The sequence below is a fragment of the Hyla sarda genome, chromosome 9, assembly GCF_029499605.1.
Source record: "Hyla sarda isolate aHylSar1 chromosome 9, aHylSar1.hap1, whole genome shotgun sequence".
NCBI lineage: Eukaryota > Metazoa > Chordata > Amphibia > Anura > Hylidae > Hyla > Hyla sarda.
In genome coordinates, this window is record NC_079197.1 from 58846831 (window position 1) to 58864899 (window position 18069).

Below are 18069 nucleotides of genomic sequence, written 5' to 3' on the forward strand. Positions count from 1 at the left end.
CCACCTGTGCACTTTGTACCGTAGTTGTGGGGGATAGGGGCACTGCAGACTCCATTACCATTCAGTTCCCTTGGCTTTTGGGGCTTCCTTCATGTTGGTTTTATCTTTACGATGGCCACTTCCTCAGGCCGCTCTCGAATTTGAACACTTTAATTGCCAACTACAGATTGGTTCGCCCCAGGATAAAAAAAAAACTAAAACCTTCAATAGGCCCATACTTGTGGGCGGTAATAAAAGTGTACCCATACTCATTGTCATACCTTCAAATATCTTACATGTATCAGTGAATATCTTCAACTCTACTTCCTGAACCACTGCTCAGATTGAGTGGTTTATTGTAGTAGAACTTCATTCCGCGTGTGGTCACCATATATCCTGTCTGATGTGTTACATCTTTACATTACTTGGAACAAACTTGCATTTATGACTCAGCATTGACCATGGATTCCCTGATTTTTTTACATAGCTCTTGAATTCTTAACCTCATAAATTCAAAACAATTTTAATCATAATCTGAGAGTAGCAAGACTGACAATAGAGGAAGGAGAGAGAGAATTTTATATAAATATATATATATATATAAACGGGGTCAGTACTTTCCTCAGGGAGAGGACACCTCTTCAGGTGTAACGGAGATTCAGGTTAGGCCATTTAGCACTCCGCAGGCATTCTGGGTAGGGGAATATGCAAAGCAGCTCATTACACAACCTTTTCAGTTAGTGTTCCCTGGTACCAGCTTAGCTCCTGTTAAGGAATATAAAAAGCTGACCGTGAGTTATGCCAAGCCAGACTACTCCCCAAAGGGAAGTTTCGACCCATCTGCAGACAGCTGTTTCGGGGTTTTTGCCCCTGCTCTGTACTTTTCGGCCTTTTGGCTAAGATCAAGTGTAGTATCTGTTCTTATCAGTTTTCATGCTGGTGGGGATGGGTGCTGCATGGAGGATGCAGGTGTAGCAGGGCTTTCCGGGGCTGGTTCTGAGGAATCAGCTCGACGGCTGCCCCGATGTGACCTGTTCCCTCCGGGTCTCGCCATGAGGCTGAGAGGGTCTAGAGCCGAGGTACTTTTGTGCCTCGGGGAGTGGTGACCCCGAGGTGCCGAAACTCACTGGGAGGATGGACTCACTGAGTTGAAGCACGGGCACCATAATCTCTTCACCTTGTGGCACTCACCTCTTGATTCCCGGCCTTCTGGCTAGGATCAGAGAAATTTTTATAGATCGGGCCGGATGTCCGGGCAGTATATCTGCACACATTCACTTATTTATTTCTTTTTTTTGTCTCACGGTGTCACTTTTTGCGTGTTGTGTGTTCACAGGATTTGTCAGGATGCGGTAGCCCTTCTGGGTGTCCCTCCTGGCGGTCTAGGGGAGGTGTGTGTGGCCATTAGGTTCCGCACCTCCCTGCAAACACCCCGGGTACTCCTACTTTGGCAGGGTACCTACCGTTATCGGCTCTGCGGGCAGATACCTTGGCTTACGCCAAGGGGGATGCCAGGAGCATTTGTGGTCCCCTAGTAGCTTCGGCGAAAAGGGACATCGAACCTGGAACCTCGCAGGTACCTTTTGGTCCGGAGGCGAAGGGGTAAGGTTTGTTGGGGGGTCTCTCTCCTATCGGAGAAGAGCTTGCGATAGACCGCATCCTTTGTGCACGTTTTTTTAGTGTAACACGTTTGCACTTTTTCTTGCACTTTGGGTGATTCGAGAGCACGTTCCTCGGCTTTAAAAAAAAAAAAAAAAGAAACAGCTGTCTGCAGATGGGTCGAAACTTCCCTTTTGGGGAGTAGTCTGGTTTGGCATAACTCCCGGTCAGCTTTTTATATTCCTTAACAGGAGCTAAGCTAATACCAGGGAACACTACCTGAAAAGGTTGTGTAATGAGCTGCTTTGCATATTCCTATATATATATATATATATATATATATATATATATATATATATATATCATTATTATAAGGTTATCCATTCAAAATCGTTAGTATTCAAATACATGCAACGTAGAAAGTATATCACATTCTATATGCAGGTCCTATAAACATATTCAGTTATATATATATATATATATATATATATATATATATATATATATATATATAAACATTTCCTTCGTGTGATTTTTTTTTCCAGAAGATGAGGCTGTCAACTTCCCTGTAAACTCCACCTTACTCCTCCCAAACCTCTATGTCACCAGTCACCGCCCCTTTGAGTCTAGCTCTCTGCTCTCCCTAAAACTAGCTCATTTCTCAAAAACCTTTGAGTGTCCAGCATGTCACTGGATTTCTGCGCTACTTTACAACAAGAGACATACAAGACACATGTAACAATACCGACAAACAAAACACACAGGGCCCACATAACACACCTGGCCTACATTCACACCAAAAAAAATGCAAAAGAAAAAATTATGTAGAGCTCTTTTGGGGGAAGAAGGAAAAATTTGCTGATTTTAAACATTTATCAATTGAATAGTGATCACATCTTTCTTTTGTCTCATTTTATTTTTCTTGCCCAAACTTCTTTTGTTACTCCTGTAATATAATCAGACAATTAATCACATTTTCTGATACATTTCATTTTTTTGCATGGCATCCATCCGTGTAACTGTAAAGACAAGGAATTTAATGAAATATCATTAAATGGTTCAATCAATACCACGCGGATATCCTCCTCCTCCAACACCAAAATTCATTACAACACAAACAACTTCATAGTGGAAACATTCACTGGTTATTTTCCATACATTCCTGATTCATCAATACACATCACACATGTACAACATACTTTTTATCACAAGAACCCTTTATGAACGTCATCACATGACTACATACACCCAACTTTCCCAGAGACCTAACACCTTATCTGCATTCCATTCACTCATCTCCCTCATTGATACAGGGGACCCCCAAGTTTCCCCCCTAACACCTTTAGTACTTTCCAGAACAAAGGACTAAAGGATTAACACTGTTTCATCGCTTCAACAAATTTATTGGACTTCCTTCATTCCTGTACCATGATAACACTTACACAAGCACTTCCAGCTCTGCTCAACCGACTCCTTGAGTCAGCAGCATCATCCTCCTCCACAGAAGCAGTCACCTTTTTCATTTCCCTTTGCTTTTCAGCACATGACTGTATACAAATATTGTATATAACACTGCTGTATCTACATACCATTAACCATCAGTATATTCCAAACTTTCAACTAGCTTAATTTTCACATGCTTTTCCCTTCACAAATCACCTGCTTTTTCACCAAAACATTGAATCTCTATTTCTGACAAGAATCTCTCTCTCTCTAATCCTATCAAGCAATATACAAAAATCTGCTCCCACCACTTGCACACACTGGACCAAAAACACCAATTTCCTCAACACAATGCACACAGCCATTTGTCCACTCAAACCACCATCTAACAAAACTACCAAGGAACATTCTTAAGGGGACACTAAGGCAATTAATCCTACTCAACAACTTAATTTACAACACAGACACACTTCTCACACAGCCATACATCATTCCCTTCACACAGTCACCCAAAAAAACTCAGTGGATTGGCCCAAAAATTTATACTAAAATACCAAACAAAAGAGGGTGTCAACGTGACAACCACCGTTTGTATGATGCCACTATAAGCTGCTACTCTTGTGCATTACCAATATCATTTAAAAGCTACTGGAGCGGCTAACACTTTCTCCAATACTGTCTGAAGCTATTAGTAATGCCGTCCTCGTATATGTTAAAAGTTAATGGCCAATACTATCTCAAGCTATCACCTTGTGTGACACCCAGAAAAGTTATTGTGCCCAATTACAGCCCAGAAAAAGATATTAGAAAACCTAGAACTCAAAAATCTATGTAACTTATCTTCCTTTGCCTAATCCATAAAATCAAAAATGTAATTAAATCTGGACTATCAGGAAAGAAAAAAAAAATGGATTTTTCAAAGGCTCAAAAATCCCAATGAATCTTTCTCACAGTTTACTCATTCTCCTGTTTACATTATGAAACGGATCTGACCTTGTTACAGCACACATTATCTGCTTTTCAGATGAAGGATTTACAGAGAAAATCTTTATAGAGAAAAAAAATTGTTATTATAAGCCTGCAAACTTGTGGCAAAGGAAAAATCTCTGCTTTTGCCTTCTAAGCCTATGTAAAGCGGCAGTCAATCACAAGCGACTACAAGAACAAGAGAACAACACAGTGGGAAAATCTCTGTCGCTAAAAGTTAAATCCTAGAGGGTCGACTTAGGCCGTCCAGACTTCCCACAGACACTACCCAAAAACACAAGCAAGGCAACAGATTTATAAAAATCAGCAGACTTACCGTGTTTTCAGTGGGGTTGATCGCTCCCCTAGTTTGGGTAATAATGGGTGATTGAAAGAGCTTTATTGTCCGTTCAGTCATTACAAGTCATACAATAAATTACAGTCACACAAAGCATGACAGTACAATACACAGCAAAGGTTCCCTAAGCTATACATCGCACATCATGCTACTCTAACACTCCGCTCAATCCTGTAATAAAAAGCACAAGAGATCGAACAACAAAACAATACAATCTGTGATCGGGGTAGGGGTGTGGGCGACTATGTGGGGTTGGGGAGGGGGCGGATCACAGGGCCAAACTGCTGGGCTGTATCTTCAGGGAGACATGGGAGAAGGAGAGGGGTCTTCACTCCTCTTCTTCCTCATCAACGGCCGGGCTGTCCAAGATGTAATAGTCTCTAAGCAGGCTCTTGATGAACCTGCGGCAGTCCCGGACGGACATGTTTTCCCTGTTGATCATGAGGTGGTTCCTGGCAAGCCACACTGCGTCCTTAAGACAGTTTATAAGGCGCCAGGCCCCCTGGATGGCCTCCACATCGTGGGTCCCAGGGAACAGACCGTAAAGCACCGAATGGTACGATAGGCAGCTCCTGGGTACAGAGTCTCTGAGTTCATGTTCCAGGGCGTCCAACAGACCCTGTGCAAAGGGGCACTGCCAAAACACGTGAAAAGATGTTTCCTCCACGTAGGGGCACCGGGGGCAGTACCGTGTTGTGCACAGGTTGCGGGCATGCATGAATGACCTGAGAGAGAGTCCTCCCTTGACGGCCATCCACGACAAGTCCTTGTGTCCATTGGTAAGCCGCTTTGAGGCCACATTAGTCCAAACTGTCTCTGCAGTGGCTGCGGGGAGTCCCGGAACCAGCTCGGTCAAGTCCTTAGCTCGGATGAGCTTGCAGATTGTCTTCGGCTTCCATAGGTCGGGTTTCAGTCCTTCCAGCTGGTGCTCCCTCACAAACCGGACAACATCCCCATAGAACCAGGGAGTGTTCCAGTTGTAAGGGATGGAGCTGTCCCACTTGTCCCAGCCCAGCTGTCTCCAGAGGGGCATGAGAAACAAGCGAGACATGGACCTGCCCGCTGAGCCAGTCTTTTCAACAAGAGTCCGCTGCACGGTGACACATGCAAAGGAGGCTCTCAGCAGAGTGGGTATATCTGGTATTCCCTTCCCACCCTTGCGGGGCTCCTTGTACATCACAGTCCTCTTGACTCTGTCCACTCCGCAGGACAAGTGCCTTGCCTTCAATCGAGAGCTTTCTGGAGCTCCACAGTCCGATCTTAGAGTTCATCTTTCCTAGTCGGTCTTGCCAAGACTTAAGGGCCGCTCCTTCCTTCCCGAAACATACTCCAAGAATTTGAATGAAGTCCGGCTTAACAGTAAAGGGGAAGGGGGCGGAAGAAGCTAGGTGCCATTCCCCGAAGACCATGGCCTCCGACTTCCCGCAGTTGACTTTTGCCCCCGAAGCTCTGCCGAAGTCCTCCCAGGTCTGGACGAGTGCAGTCACCGAACGCTGGTCAGCGCAGAAGACGGTCACGTCGTCCATGTAGAGCGAGCACTTGACCTCGTAGCGATCTGGTCCTGGTGCGGTGATCCCTCTGATCTCTCCATTCTGCCGGATAGTCTCAGCGAAGAGCTCTATAACACAAACAAAAAGAAGAGGTGAAAGTTTGGGTAATAATGGGTTGCCTCGGGCGTCTCAAAGTGTCGCTCCACTGGATTCGTATCTTCCCTCGAGCGTGGTTCCGCCATCCCGCGCTGCCACCAAATGTTAGGGATGGATTAATGTGCGGCCTTAATCTGTGAGTGACTACCGCTGTACTAATTTCCGACTAAAGAAAATTCACACCAGGCCAGGTTGGTATGGGTTCTCTCCTCGGTACCCCGGGGGAGTTCTGTTTATTACAGGAAGTAAATTTGGTTTTTACAAACTGAGAAAAGGGGAGGGTAAAAGGTAAAATTATGCATCGTTCTATATGCTGATTGGTCATTTGAGCGTGGCGTAGCATAAGTCATTATCTTGCAAGTCCTCTTCGCTTAAGATTTCAGCATCTTTCCACAAAGTCCAATGTTTAGACGTCTTGTATCCATAATCTGTATCTCAAGGGTCTAGTCTAGTTACAGGCAAAGCGATAAGATGAAATGTTCTGCATTTAGCATTCTAATGTATCTGGGTTAAAGGGTAAGGGAACAGATATTTTTCCAGCAGCAATGGCATTTTAATATTAATATATATATATATTAGTCATTAAAAACATAAGGGTCATCCCTATCAGTTTCACAACCAGTGTGTCTCCAGCTGTTGCAAAACTACAACACCCAGCATGCACTGATAGACCGTACATGCTTGGAACTGGTTGTGAAACACTGAGTTAGGTCACAAACTCAGTGATACATAACCATTGTGCCTATAGCTGTTGCAAAACTAAAACTCTCAGCATGTACAGTCTGTCAGCGCATGCTTGGAGTTGTAGTTTTGCAACAGCTGGATGTCCCCCCCCCCCCCCCCATGTGAATGTACAGGGTACACTCACATGGGCGGAGGTTTACAGTAAGTATCCGGCTGCAAGTTTGAGCTGTGGCAAATTTTCTGCCGCAGCTCAAACTGCCAGCGATAAACTACTGTGAACCCCTGCCCGTGCGACTGTACCCTAAAAAACACTTCTACTTTTTATTTTATTTTGTGTTAGTGTAGTGTAAACACTACATATACACGTACCCCTACACAGCCCCTCTTCCCTCCCCAATAAAAATGAAAAACATCTGGTACGCCACTGTTTCCAAAACTGAGCCTCCAGCTGTTGCAAAACAACTACTCCCAGTATTACCAGACGGCCACTGACTGTCCAGGCATGCTGAGAGTTTTACAACAGCTGGAGGCACCCTGTTTGAGAATCACTGGCGTAGAATACCCCTATGTCCACTCCTATGCAATCCCTAATTTAGGCCTCAAATGCGCATGGCGCTCTCACTTTGGAGCCCTGTCGTATTTCAAGGCAACAGTTTAGGGTCACATATGGGGTATCGCAGTACTCGGGAGAAATTGTGTTACAAATTTTGGGTGGTATTTTCTGCTTTTACCCTTTTTAAAAATGTTAAATTTTTGGGAAAACAAGCATTTTAGGTAAAAAAAATAATTTTTTACATATGCAAAAGTCATGAAAACACCTGTGGGGTATAAAAGTTCACTTACCCCTTGTTACATTCCCCGAGGGGTCTAGTTTCCAAAATGGTATGCCATGTGTTTTTTTTTTTTTTTGCTGTTCTGGCACCATAGGGGCTTCCTAAATGCGGCATGCCCCCAGAGCAAAATTTGCTTTCAAAAAGCCAAATGTGACTCCTTCTCTTCTGAGACCTGTAGTGCGCCAGCAGAGCACTTTTCACTCCCATAGGGGGTGTTTTCTGAATCGGGAGAAATTGGGCTTCAAATTTTGGGGGGTATTTTCTGTTATTACCCTTTATAAAAATTTTAAACTTTTGGGAAACCAAGCATTTTAGGAAAAAAAAATCTTTTTTTACATATGCAAAAGTCGTGAATCACCTGTGGGGTATTAAGGATCATTTTACCCCTTGCTATGTTCCCTGAGGGGGTCTAGTTTCCAAAATGGTATGCCATGTGTTTTTTTTTTTGCTGTTCTGGCACCATAGGGGCTTCCTAAAGGTGACATGCCCCCCAAAAAACATTTGTCGCTCCTTCCCTTCTGAGTCCTGTACTGCGCCCGCCGAACACTTTACATAGACATATGAGGTATGTGCTTACTCGAGAAAAATTGGGTTTCAAATACAAGTAAAAATGTTCTCCTTTTTATAAAAAAAAATTTTTTTATAAAAAAATTGGGTCTACAAGAACATGCGAGTATAAAAAATGAAGATTGTGAATTTTCTCCTTTACTTTGCTGCTATTCCTGTGAAACACCTAATGGGTTAAAACGCTGTCTGAATGTCATTTTGAATACTTTGGGAGGTGCAATTTTTATAATGGGGTAATTTGTGGGGTATTTCTAATATGAAGACCCTTCAAATCCACTTCAAAACTGAACTGGTCACTGAAAAATAGTGAGTTTGAAAAATGTTGTGAAAAATGCTGCTGAACTTTGAAGCTCTCTGGTGTCTTCCAAAAGTAAAAACTCATAAATTTTATGATGCAAAACATAAAGTAGACATATTGTATATGTGAACCAACTTTTTTTTTATTTTGAATATCCATTTTCCTTACTTCAAAGTTAGAAAAATGCTAAATTTTCTATTTTTGCATAAAATTTTGAGATTTTTCACCAAGAAAGGATGCAAGTTACCACAAAAATTATCACTATGTTAAAGTAAAATATGTCACGAAAAAACAGTCTCGGAATCAGAATGATAACTAAAAGCATCCCAGAGTTATTAATGTTTAAAGTGACAGTGGTCAGAATTGCAAAAAATGGCCGAGTCCTTAACCCCTTAAGGGCCGGGGGGTTTTCCGTTTTTGCATTTTCGTTTTTTGCTCCTTGCCTTTAAAAAATCATAACTCTTTCAATTTTTGCACCTAAAAATCCATATGATTGTTTATTTTTTGTGCCACCAATTCTACTTTGTAATGACGTCAGTCATTTTGCCCAAAAATCTACAGTGAAACGGAAAAAAAATCATTGTGAGACAAAATTGAAAAAAAAAATGCTGTTTTGTAAATTTTGGGAGCTTCCGTTTCTACGTAGTACATTTTTCGGTAAAAATGACACCTTATCTTTATTCTGTAGGTTCATAGGATTAAAATGATACCCTACTTATATAGGTTTGATTTTGTCGTACTTCTGGAAAAAATCATAACTTCATGCAGGAAAATTAATACGTTTAAAATTGTCATCTTCTGACCCGTATAACTTTTTTATTTTTCCGCATATGGGGCTAATTTTTTGCGCCGTGATCTGAAGTTTCTAACAGTACCATTTTTGCATTGATAGGACTTATTGATCGCTTTTTATTCATTTTTTCATGATATAAAAAGTGAACAAAAATGCACTATTTTGGACTTTGGAATTTTTTTGCGCGTACGCCATTGAACGTGCGGTTTAATTAATGATATATTTTTATAATTTGGACATTTCCGCACGCAGCGATACCATATATGTTTATTTTTATTTACACTGTATTTTTTTTATGGGAAAATTCTATTTTTTCATGGGGTGATTCAAACTTTTAATAGGGAAGGGGTTAAATGATCTTTATTCACTTTTTTTTTGCAGTGTTACAGCTCCCATAGGGACCTAGAACACTGCACACACTGATCTGTTACATTGATCACTGGTTTCTCATAGGAAACCAGTGATCGATGATTCTGTCGCTTGACTGCTCATGCCTGGATCTCAGGCACTGAGCAGTCATTCGGCAATCGGACAGCGAGGAGGCAGGTAGGGACCCTCCAGCTGTCCTGTCAGCTGTTCGGGATGCCGCGATTTCACCGCACGTGGCACCGCGATCAATGCCGCGCGCTATTAGCCACGGGTCCCGGTCTAACAACGGCTGGGCCCGACCCGCTATGACGCAGGGCCACGCCGTGGCCCCGCGTTATAGATCGGGAGCGGACACATGACGTTCCAGTACGTCATGTGTCCTTAACCTCCTGAGCGGTATTCCCGAGCGTGACTCGGGGTTAATTTTCCCTGCCAGGATCGGTAACCCCGAGTCACGCTCGGGGTAGAATTACAGAGTTCCCAGCCGGGCTGCACGATATATCGCAAAAGCAATGCGATATAGCGATGCGGCCCCCGGGAAAACTTGCGATTATCTGCTCTGGTCGGCTCCCGTTGCGGGGGCCGGCCAGAGCAGGTAAAGAAAAATACTAAAAGTCAGTGTTTCCGTACCAGGGGGCCTCCAGCTGTTGCAAAACTACAACTCTCAGCATGCCCGAACAGCCAAAGGCTGTCCGGGCATGCTTGGAGTAGTAGTTTCACAACAGCTGGAGGTACCCTGTCAGAAAAACACTGAGCTAAATGTAAAAGGAAAAAGTAGTAAAATAAAAAAACCTTTTGCTCACCTAGTCCCGGTCCCTGAAGATGTCGTTCCCCTCCATGCGCTCTGGTCCCTGCTCTATTCATCTTACAGGACCTTTCACTTTTCAGCCAATCACAGGGATTTGGCTGAAGCACATTGGCTGAAGGGGAAAGGGCTTGTTCTGCAGCAAATACACTAGGTTTGAAATCTGCCCGGCAAACCTAGTGTATACTGCTGCAGGACAAGGTGACAAGGGGGGGGGGGGATGAATGTGACAAAGGGGGGAATGTGACAGAGGGGGGGGGGGGGGGAATGTGACAAGAGGGGGGAATGTGACAGGGGAGGGGTAATGTGACATGAAGGGGGGGATGTGACAAGGGGGGGGATTCGACAGGGGGAGGGGAATGTAACATGAAGGGGGAGAATGTGACAGGGGAGGGGAATGTAACATGAAGGGGGAGAATGTGACAGGGGAGGGGGAATGTGACATGAAGGGGGGGGATGTGACAAGGGGGGGATTTGACAGGGGGAGGGGAATGTAACATGAAGGGGGAGAATGTGACAAGGGGGGGGGGGGAATGTGACAAGGGGGGAATGTGACAAGGGGGGGGGAATGTGACAGGGGGGAATGTGACAAGGGGGGAATGTGATAAGGGGGGGAATGTGACAAGGGGGGGATGGGACAAGGGGGGAAGAATGTGACAAGGAGGGGGGAGAATGTGACGGGGGATGTGACAAGGGAGAGGGGGAATGTGACAAGGGAGGGGGAATGTGATGGGGGAGATGTGAAATTCAGTGCAAAAAATTGTACCGCTTTTGGTACAAATTTCCAGAAAGAATCATACCGCCAGGGAGGTTAAGGGGTCAAGGTGAAAAAGGGCTAAGTCCTTAAGGGGTTAAGGTCTATCCATAGATATTCATGTTGAAGTCAGGAGATTGTGAAGGCCATGGAAAAAAACCTTCAGTTTACGCCTCTTGATGTAATCCCCCGTGGATTTCGAGGTGTGTTTAGGATCATTATCCATTTGTAGAAGTCATCCTCTCTTTAACTTCAGCTTTTTCACAGATGGCATCAAGTTAGCATCCAAAATTTGCTGAAATTTTATTGATTCCATTTTTCCTTCAACTCTTGAGATGTTCCCCATTGCCACTGGTTGCAACACAACCCCAAAGTATGATTAATCCACCCCCATGCTTAACAGTTGGACAGAGGTTCTTTTCATTAAATTTTGTTCCCCTTCTTCTCCAAACGTACCTTTGCTCATTCCGGCCAAAAAGTTCAATTTTAACCTAATTGGTCCACATAACTTGTTTCCAAATTGCATCAGGCTTGTCTATATTTTCATTTGCAAAGTTCAAACGTTGATTTTTGTGGTGGGGACGTAGAAGAGGTTTTCTTCTGATGACTCTTCCATGTAGACCATATTTGTACAAGTATCTCTTTATAGTGGAATAGTGTACCACAACTCCAGTGTCTGCCAGATCTTTCTGGAGGGATTGTGCAGTCAAACGTGGGTTTTGAATAGTTTTTCTCACAATCCTGCGAGCTCTTCTGTCTGATTTTTTTTGTGGTCTTCCAGGACGAGGGGGCACTCCCTCCGTCTGGAGAAGAAAAGGTTTAGTCTAAAGGGGCGACACGCCTTCTTTACCGTGAGGACTGTGAATTTATGGAACGGTCTACCTCAGGAACTGGTCACAGCAGGAACAATTAACAGCTTTAAAACAGGGTTAGATACATTCCTGGAACAAAATAACATTAATGCTTATGCAGAATTATAAAACTACATCCCTTCCCCTTATCCCCTTCACTTCAATTCCCTGGTTGGACTTGATGGACGTATGTCTTTTTTCAACCATACTACCTATGTAACTATGTAAGATCTTGCTTTAACTTCCAATGTTCCTGATGACTGCCATTTCTTAATTACATTCCGAACAGAGGATATTGACATCTGAAAACATTTTGCTATCTTCTTATAGCCTTCTTCCGCTTTGTGAGAGTCAACTATTTTCAGTTTTAGATTTCTAGACAACTGCTTAGAAGAACCCATGGTGCTGATTGTTGGGCCAAGGTCAGATGAGTCTGGGCATTTAAAACCTTTAAGATTGACATCACCTGGTCTTCCCAGATGATGATTGAGAACAATCCATGACACTGGCAGGTCTCAGCTTTGCAAAGGAGGCAGTGCATGCTATAAATTCTGCAGGCTGCCCAAACTTTTGCATTTTTTAGTTTTCTGTTATTTTGAAAGTGTAAATGATGGAAATAAAATCCAACTTTTGTTGACATATTATAAAAATGTCTAATCTGTAATTTGATGCCTTTTGGAGATTTTTCCATCTTTCCTTGGCTTCTTTATGCACATTAATACAAATTTTTACCTGGGGTGCCCAAACTTTTGATCCCCACTGTACCCTAAAAACACTATACTACACTAACCCTAAATAAAGAGTAAAACACTACATATACACTACACCCTTACGCTGTGCCCCCCCCTAATAAAAAAAAAAAACGTCTTGTACGTCAGTTTTTCCAAAATGGAGCCTCCAGCTGTTACAAAACAACATCTCCCAGTATTGCCGGACAGCCATTGACTGTCCAGGCATGTTAGGAGTCTTGCAACAGCTGGAGGCACCCTGTTTGGGGAAAACTGACGTACAGTATTTTTGGAGGCGGATGCAAATGTAACACTTGCATCCAGGTACACCCCTATGAAAATCCCTAATTTAGGCCTCAAATGCGCATGGCGCTCTCTCACTTCAGAGCCCTGTAGTATTTCAAGGCAACAGTTTAGGGCCACATATGGGGTATTTCCGTACTCGGGAGAAATTGCACTACAAATTTTGGGGGGCTTTTTCTCCTTTTACCCCTCATGAAAAGGTAAAGTTGGGGTCTACACCAGCATGTAAGTGTAAAAAATGTTTAAACTAACATGCTGGTGTTGCCCCATACTTTTCATTTCATAAGAGGTAAAAGGAAAAAAAAAAAGACCCCCAAAATTTGTAACACAAATTCATCCAAATACGGAAATACCCCATATGTGGACTTAAAATGCTATGCGGATGCACAACAAGGCTAAGGAGTGAAAGCGCACTATGTACATTTGAGGCCTAAATTGGTGATTTGCACAGGGGTGGCTGATTTTACAGCGGTTGTGACAAACGCAAAACAATAAATACCCACATGTGACCCCATTTTGAAAGCTACACCCCTCACGTAATGTAACAAGAGGTATAGTGAGCCTTAACACTCCACAGGTGACGGACAGATTTTTGGAACAGTGGTCCGTGAAAATGAAAAATAATTTTTTTTATAAAGATCTGTCAAACGCCAGTGCACCCCTTGTTATGTTCCTTGAGGGGTTTAGTTTCCCAAATAGTGTGCCATGTCTTTTTTGCTGTTCTGGCACCATGGGGGCTTCCTAAAAACCAAAAACCATTCCAGCAAAATTCGCATTCCAAAAGCCCAAAGTTGCTCCTTCCCTTCTGAGCCCTCTACTGCAGTGGTTCTTAACTTTGTTGTAGGTACTGAACCCCACCAGTTTCATATGCGCATTCACAGAACCCTTCTTAATTGGAAAAATAAAATATGATTTTTTCAAATTCAAAACATAGGTATATATTTATACATAGGTGCACAAAATGAACAAAACCATTAAGAACAAAACCATGAAAACATTATTTTTACACAAAAACATAATGAATATTTACTGCAAATCAGTGTGACTTCTGCTGTTGTCTTTCAGAGACCAGTTCAGAAATGCGCGGCTTTACCTTGGCAAGTGCCACTCTCATGTTCCCCCACATTAGGCAGGCAGAGTTCCCCCACATTAGGCAGACAGAGTTCCCCCACATTAGGTAGGCAGTGTTCCCCCATATTAGGCAGGCAATGTTTCCCCCACATTAGGCAGGCAGATTTCCCCCACATTAGGCAGTGTTCCCCCACATTAGGCAGGCAGAGTTCCACCATATTAGGCAGACAGACTTCCCCCACATTAGGCAGGCAGTGTTCCCCCACATTATGTAGGCCAGTCCGGGCTTGCTGGGAGTTGTAGTTTTACAACATCTGGAGGTCCACAGGTTGAAGACTACTGATGTAGGCAGTGTTCCCCCACAGACATACAGCCTCCAGCCATACACAGTGTATGGCTGGAGGCTGTATGCCTGTGTACTGCCCACTTCAGTGCTCCGACCGCCGCTCCGTCTATATCAGTAAGTCTCGGGACCAGTGGTCGGAGCACCGAAGATGACGTGCCGCTGATCACTTACCAAGCTGGGCAGCGCGTGTCTTCCTCCTTCTCTATCCTCCGGTCTTTGGCGCCTTCGTTTCCATGGGAACACGCATGGGACGTCAGTGATGGCCCTGCGTTTTTAAACTTAACACAGGGCCGCAGGGAGTTAATAGTGATGGGGGGAATTACCCCATCGCTACAGGACGGGCAAACACCGGCTCTGCTTGGGGCCCCAAACAATGGTTTGGTTTGCCTGTCCTGTTGCGACCTCCCCCGCCGAACCCCCGGGACTGACTCACCGAACCCCTGGGGTTCGATCAAACCCAGGTTAAGAACCACTGTCTTAGATGTTTAGATAAGGGGGGCCAGTTACATTCTCTAGACATTCACACATCAGTGTTAGAGAATCATCCATTGTATTATTATTTTTCCAATAAATTTGGATATCTAGTTGGTGACTCTGTCTATGAGAATCCAGGTTTTAATTACTTATTTGTGTCACACCTATTAAATTATGGCTCCATAAGTCAACTGTGGACTGTGGGTTTAACCCCTTAAGGACCCAGCCAATTTTCAATGTTGGACCCGGCCATTTTTTACACATCTGACTACTGTCCCCTTAAGCATTAATAACTCTGGGATGCTTTTACCTTTCATTTTAATTCCGAGATAGTTTTTTCGTGACATATTCTACCTTATGTTAGTGGTAAAATTTTGTCGATACTTGGTGAAAAATTCCAAAATGTTATTTTTTATTTGAAGCTCTCTGCTAATAAGGAAAATGAATATTCCAAATAAGTTATATATTGATTCACATATACAATATGTCTACTTTATGTTTGCATCATAAAGTTGACATGTTTTTTACTTTTGGAAGACATCAGAGGGCTTCAAAGTATAGCAACAATGTTCCAAATTTTCACAAAATTTTCAAAATCGAAATTTTTCAGGGACCACTTCAGTTTTGAAGTGGATTTGAAGGGCCTTCATATTAGAAATACCTCATAAATTACCCCATTTTAAAAACTGCACCCCTCAAAGTATTCAAAATGACATTCAAAAGGTTTGTTAACCCTTTAGGTGTTTCACAGGAATAGCAGCAAATTGAAGGAGAAAATTCAAAATCTTAATTTTTTACACTGGCATGTTCTTGTGGACCCAGTTATTGAATTTTTACAAGGGGTAAAGGAGAGAAATCTTTCTAAAATGTGTAACCCAATTTCTCTCTTGTAAGAAAATACCTCATATGTGTATGTCAAGTGTTCGGCGGGCGCAGTAGAAGGCTCAGAAGGGAAGGAGCGACAGTGGGATTTTGGAGAGTGAGTTTTTCTGAAATGGTTTTTGGGGGGCATGTCACATTTAGGAAGCCCCTATGGTGCCAGAACAGCAAAAAAAACAAAAAAAAAAAATACATGGCATGCTATTTTGGAAACTACACCCCTCAAGGCACGTCACAAGGGGTCCAGTGACCCTTAACACCCCACCGGTGTTTGACGACTTTTCGTTAAAGTTGTATGTGTAAATTATAATATTTTTTTCACAAAAATGCTAGTTTTCCCTCAAATTAAAAATTTTTACAAGTGAAAATAGGACAAAATGCCCCCCAAAATTAGTAACCCCATCTCTTCTGAGTATGGAAATACCCCATGTTAGGACGTAAAATGTTCTGCGGGCGAACTACAATGCTCAGACGAGGAGTCACATTTGGCTTTTGAAAAGCAAATTTTGCTGAAATGGTTTTTGGGGGACATGTACAGTGAGCCTTAACACCCCCACAGGTGTTTGATGACTTTTCGTTAAAGGTGGATGTGTAAATGATTTTTTTTTCACTAAAATGCTAGCTTTTCCTCCAATTTTTTTTAAGGGATAATAGGACAAAATGCCCCCCAAAATTTGTAACCCCATTTCTTCTGAGTAAGGAAATACCCCATGTGTGGATGTCAAGTGCTCTGCTGGCGAACTACAATGCTCAGAAGAGAAGGACCTCCAGCTGTTTCAAAATGACAACTCCCAGCATGTACTGACAGACCGTGCATGCTGGGAGTTGTACTTTTGCAACAGCTGGAGGCACACTGGTTGGAAAACCTTCAGTTAGGTTCGGTTACCTAACTCAGTATTTTCCAACCAGTGTGTCTCCAGCTGTTGCAAAACTACAACTCCCAGAATGTACTGATCGCTGAAGGGCATGCTGGGAGATGTAGTTATGCAACAGCTGGAGGTACGCAACTACAACTCCCAGCATGCTGAGACAGCTGTTTGGGCATGCTGTGATTTGCAGTTTTGCAACACCTGGAGGGCGAGTTTAGAGACCACTGCACAGTGATCTCAAAACTGTGGCCCTCCAGATGTTGCAAAACTACAAATCCCAGCATGCACAGACAGCAAACTGCTGTGAGGGCATGCTAGGAGTTGTAGTTTTGCAAGATCGAGAGGGCTACAGTTTGGAGATCACTGTGCAGTGGTCTCTAAATTGTAGACCTCCAGCTGTTGCAAAACTACAACTCCCAGCATGCTCAAACAGCTTTCTGGGCATGCTGGTAGTTGTAGTTTTGCAACATCTGGAGGGCTATAATTTAGAGACCACTGTATAGTACGGCCGCCATCAGAGCCGTGCACATGCACACTAGGAGAAATCCACTAGTGCAGTTTTGAAGAAATGCTGTCCATCTGATTCCTGATGAACTGACAGCGAGAAACGTGTAGAATCCAACATAAGGACTAACACTTACCTCCCCGTTTGTCCAGGAATAAGAATAAGACCAGACCAGACCAGTGGAGTATCAGGACCACAGGAGAAGCAAGTACCGGATTACAGGTTTCTAAATGGGAAAACTGTTTTGCGGTGTTTACAACATGAGGAATGATATAAGTGCAATATACAAGTGCAATATATGAAGGGGACTGTGCAATTTGAATACCGCAATGTGTGCAAATGATTGTTTACAGTGGAGGTGCTATGAGAAGGTGTCCTCAATAATTGGAGATTAAAGCACATAATAGCACATAGCACTTTACGTGTTTAAAGACAGAGTTCCTCCGGAGTATATAGCTGCCACTAGTGTGAAACACAGCACACAATATATCAATCACATACACTATGGACATTGTGCAATAAGAAGTGTGTGGTTTACAAAATACCGTTTGGGACAATAAGCAGCAATAACATAGGAAGGTGTGATCATATATATGCAGCCAAGGGATTGTGTGCAATATCAACGGCACCTATATAAGCAGAATTGTCACACGGGACTGTGCAATGATAGACTCTTATATATGCTGCTTAACCAATGGGACTATGTGCAATGATGAATGCACACGGTGCCGAGACGTAATCCGGCAACTTGGGAATAAAATAAGTATATAGGGTGTGAGTATGTAAAACACCTACTATATAAGGATCCTGTGGTCTACTGTTTGTCATAAATGTGCACTGCTTTACAAAATGGTGGTGGTCTCAGTGATTAAATAATTATAAAAGTTAAAGAATTGGTTTATATTTTTTAAACAAAGAAATAAAAGTGAAATTTTAAGTACCTACATCA

At 43.0% G+C, this 18069-nt stretch overlaps 1 pseudogene; it reads left to right on the plus strand.

Annotated features, from left to right (window-relative positions):
• Window positions 1-855: 855 nt before the first annotated feature.
• LOC130292151 (U2 spliceosomal RNA) lies at window positions 856-1015 on the plus strand (annotated as a pseudogene).
• The last annotated feature ends 17054 nt before the right edge of the window (window positions 1016-18069 follow it).